Source organism: Corapipo altera, unplaced genomic scaffold (assembly GCF_003945725.1).
Source record: "Corapipo altera isolate COAL_440 unplaced genomic scaffold, ASM394572v1 150, whole genome shotgun sequence".
In the NCBI taxonomy this organism is placed as follows: domain Eukaryota; kingdom Metazoa; phylum Chordata; class Aves; order Passeriformes; family Pipridae; genus Corapipo; species Corapipo altera.
In genome coordinates, this window is record NW_020884941.1 from 242,897 (window position 1) to 247,789 (window position 4,893).

Here is a 4,893-nt window from a genome sequence, read left to right on the forward strand (position 1 = left end):
CCGGGCGGCGCGGCCGGGCCCGCAGGGGCTGCAGGGCGCGGGGGGGCCGCGCAGCGCGCACGGGCACATGGCTGGTGCGCTCCGCTCGCACACAGCCCGCGGAGTGTGCGCCGGGCGGGACCGGCCGGAGGGAGGGGGGGACCGCGGTTACATCAGCCCCCGCGGGGCGGGGCCGGGCGGGCAGGGAGGGGGGGGAGACGGTGCGGGGATGGGGGAACGGGGGTCGGGTGGTGGGAGCTTGGTGGGACAGGGTGGGCATGGGGGGGACAGTGTAGGGACAGTGTGGGGGGGGAGGGCACAGCGCGGGGCGGGGGCTTGGTCCGGCCGGAGGGATCCGGCCCCGGGGCTCGGCTTGGCGGAGCGCGCTGTCCGCGGTACCCGCCGGGCTGCGGACGGTGATGCGGGAGTGCAGGGAGACATAGGCAGTACAGGCGCTGCCGACTCGCACCGACCCCGGCCCCTCTACTTCTTCTCGCTCTCCCTGGGCTGCCGGTGCCGGCGCTGCCAGGTGGCACTGACCCCGACCTCTTTCCCTCTCCCTCTCTCCTTCCCTCTCTCTCTCTCGCTTTTCCCTCTCCCTCCCTCTCCCTGGACTGCCAGTACCGGCGCTGCCAGGTCGCACTGCCCGCGACCCCTCTCATCTCCCTCTCCCTCATCTTCTCTCTCTCCCTGGGCTGCCGGTACCGGTGTTGCTAGGTCGCACTGACCTCTCTCCTCTCTCCCTTTCCTCCTTCCCTCTCTCCTCTCCATCTCCTTTTGCCTCTCCCTCTCCTCCTTTCCCAGGACACCCCAAACGCCCCCTTTCCCCTTCTCTAAACTTTCAGTTTCCCCCCCGGTGCCTCCCCTCTGCCCGGGCCGTCCTTGCCCCCGTGGGGCAGTTCCAGCTCCCTGCAGGCAGCTCAGGGGGGTCGGAGCAGGTCCCACATCGCTCTGACTGCCGGCCCCGGGAGCTGAGGGTGCCCTGCACACCCGTTCCTGCCGAGCCTCCAGCCCTCTCCTGTCTGTGGAGGGGCTTTTCCTGTGTCCTGCCATTCCCTGGTGGGCTCTAGACCCCCGGGTGCTGTGGGGCACCCATTGCTACGGTGGCTGGGTGGTGAGATATCCCCACAGGACCATCCAGCGGGCAGCCCGGGACATTGGCTGGCTGTGCCTGGCTCTGTGTGTTGGATAATGCCTTACTGAGCATACATGGGGTCACCTCAGGGATTTTGGATGCTCTGAAATCCTCTGGGTTGTGGATTTGTCCCCACAGACCTGAGGAGCAAGGGCTCTTGTCTTGGCTGCTTTAAATTGCATCATAAACGTCCCCGATGTCTGTCTGTGTTCAGGCAAGACTTAAAGTGCATGTGTAACTTTCAGCATGCACTCATATCCCACCACTTGGATAGGGGGGTGTGGAGGGAATGCAGGGATAGCAGGGAGTTTAAAAATAAGGTTTTCCAGCAGGTCTGTGTTTGCACTGTGTGTGTGTGTGCACTGGTTTGGGGGGGGATCATTGTTGTCATCCCTCTGAGCCACAGCTGCTGGGTCTGTCAGGAGGTTCCACTGGTCACCTTTGGAAAGCTTTTTATGAAACAAAACCAGAACAAAACTGTTTGGTTTTTTTTTTTTTTTGATGAACCAAAGCCTCAGTTTCTCTAAAATCAGGCTCTGGATGGTGCCTGCAGAGCTGTGCCCAGCAAAGCCCTCAGGGGTGGTGTCAGTGGTGTGGGGCTGTGCTCAGGAGCAGAGCGAACACACCTCTGTCCCTTCCCATCAGTTTGTGGCACATTTGGTTATGGTGTTTGGAAGCAAACCCACCCATCTGGCTTGCTGGCCTCTCCGACCTTGAAAAAAAAGTTGGAACCCAAGGGGGAAGTGCAGTGATCTCCCTTACTTACTGCCTCAAGTGCTCTTTTCCTTCTCACAAGCTGGGGAATTTCCTCCCTGCCCAGTCTGGGACTTAATCCCAGGAGGAGGTGGCAGGTGAGAAGGGCTGGCAGAAGGAGCCCGTGGATCCATGCACACAGTCAGCCCAGACTCCCTGACAATCCCACGAGGCCGAAGCTGTTTGGATTCCTGGGTTTTTGTGAAGGTTCCCACAGCCCTGTTGAGCAATATTCTTTCCCCCAGTCTCTTCTGCTGTTGACTCCGAAGCCCTCACCCTCCATTTCTGCCCTTCAGGCCCACCAATAACCAGTTGCTCATAAATGGCTTTGATGAGGACACTGTGGAAAAGCCAGGCATTGCCCCAGTGCCTCCAAGGCTCCTCCGTCCCGGTCCTGCCTCACAGCTTCAAAGGCTGCTGCACACAGGACGTGCTGAGCTGCCTCCAAACGCCTCCAAACGCTCGGGGGCTTCGTGGCCGCAAATACAAATGTGAGTCTGAAAAGAAGATGCCGGTGTGTGATGGGAAGCAGTTTCAGGAATAAAGATGTGAGGATTAACAGGCTCCTGACAGTCTCCTGGTTGCCCCTGTGTGCAGCCTGTCTGCTGTCACACTTCTGTAAGGCACGAGTGACCAAGCTGCAGGTGAAAATACAGTGCAACCCCAGAATGATTAACTGCATCATCTACACCTCAGTCTCTGGGGTTATTTTTGCCATTAGGAATCTTTTCATGCTGTAATTTGCTCCCACCAGTGGAGGTTTCTGACTGTCTCAGAGCCTGAGTGATAGTGCAGAGAGCTGTTAGGCTTAGAGATGAGGTAAGACAACAGTCTTTCATTAACTGTGCAGAGTATTTCTGAACAAAATATGTATTTTTCTGCCACCCTCAGAGAGCTCTGCAGTGACAATAACATTGTTCTGCAACAAGCCGGGAAGTCCAGGCTCTGAGCATGGGATTTCTTGGAATGGCTGGTAAGAAGAGAGTAACTCATACAGTTAATGAGGATGCTGCAGAGTCAGCATTTGTCTCGTGATCTGGTGGTTGCAGAAGGAATAGAGAAGTCAAAGGCCATTGTCAGCTGGGTTTACTACCAGAGTTCCCCTCCTGCTTTTCCAAGCAGCAGTAGGATTTGTGTTGGCTGCTGTGAGCGTAAGAGCTGTTTCTGAGGCAGGAGGTTGGTGGTTGTTCCCTCAGGTCCGTGTGGCTTCCCACAACAGCACAGCTCAGGGAATAATCCTGTGCTCCAGGGAACCTGTCCTGCTCTCACAGCCCCTGGGGATGCCAGGGAGAGCAGGATTAGGGCCGCTGCACGTGACCAGCTGGCATCTGTGGACCGAGCCTGGGGTTTGGGGCTGAATCCCTCACAACTGGCAGTTTTAGAATATATAATCTGACATCACCTTGAATCTCCAACCAGGACATGAAGTGCAGTTGTCAGGTGCCAGTTTGGCACACGGGGACACTTGTATTTCGCTCTGTTCGTTCAGGAGTGGCAGTGTATTAAAATCCAACCCTGCTCGTCCCTGCCAGCTCCACCAGCCTGGTTCCGTGCCCGCCGTGTTGCCAGGAGTTCCCCCCACTGTTTGCTGCGGGGTTCATGCAGAGCCACTCTGTCCAAAGTCTCAGTGCAGTTAATTATCTGTGTTAAAGCCGGGCTGGGAAGATTTCTGGAGGTGTCACACTGAGCTGTGCGGGGGCTCAGAGCAAACCGAGGACCGGAGGCAGTGCGGTTCTGCGGGAGGACAAACATCCAGCCTGTGTTTCTCTCGCACAGAGTGAGGCACTGCTGTTTGTCCTCCCGGATAACTGAGGAAGAAGGAGCTCTTCCCAGTGGCAAGCGTCCTGCTCCAAGGTGCCGACAGTCCCTGCCACCCTCACTCCAACTTCACGGTTGTATTGCTCAAGGAAAACCTTCTCAGGACAAACAGGCAGCGGAGTTTTCACAGTCAAACAGCAGCCCAGAAAAGGCTCGTTCCACAGGTGGACTTCTTTTGTGGAAAGATGGGAGCCTCGGTGTATTTCTTTACTGCCTGGGTTTCCCTGCTCTTCCTGTGCAAGGATCTCCCGAGCAGTTCTCCTCTTCCTCCCTCTCTTGAACCCCCTCCTAATTGTTTTTCGGTGTTCCAAGTGCCCGTTCCGTCTCCCGCGGAGCTGCTAATGAAGTGTGAGTGTTCGCGGAGAGCGGCTGCTTGGGAATTTGCCGGGGCTCCTGCCCAGCCCTTGTTTTCTCATTAACCTGCTGCTGGGTGCGCAGAGGGAGCGAGGGCGCCTCGTCCCGTCCCTGCTTTCCAGCTCGCCCGCAGCAACGCGAGCCCGCCAATCTATTTTTCCCTTTAAACGTATCAATAACTGTTATTTTGTTTATTAGGGGTGGGACGCGTGCCAAGGGAGCGGCCCGTGTAATCCATTTAAATCGAGCGGTTCCACGCTGACACAGTAGCCGGGAGCACAACTCCTTTTTCCAGGCTGCTCCGGGGGCTGTGAGCTCAGACTCTCCTGCGGCTTAAGCGCGGCTTTGCCTCCTCTCCCTGAATAAAGATGAGTCAAAGAAGTGCTGAGATGGGACCCCCCACCTGAGCCGTTTCGTGCCCGTCCCATTCCGCATCCCCCGAAAAGAGCAGCCTGACTTTTCTTTTTGTGAACAGCAGTTCAGCGAGTTGTGGGGTGGAACAGTGGGATTTAAGGCTGGAGAATTCCGAGTAATTGAGTAATTGTCTGTTAAAGCAGCGGGATTGCCTGAGGTGCTTTTCATTTGTCCTCTCACAACCTTATTGCTTAATAGGTGTGATGGCTGAGAGCAGCTTTCTGAGAGGTCTCCCTAAATGTCCAGGCAGAAAGAAAGACTTCACCAAAGGGAATGTTGGTTCCCATGAAAATATTTCAAAGGAAGTGATTTTTTTCGTATCACTTCAATCCATGTTTTCAACAGAGTGCAGTTTTCACATAGGAACTCAGCTGTAATTCTTGTTATTTTATAAGTAAGTGAGAAGTGTTGATATTTGTGGACAGTCCCCCCCCCCTCAA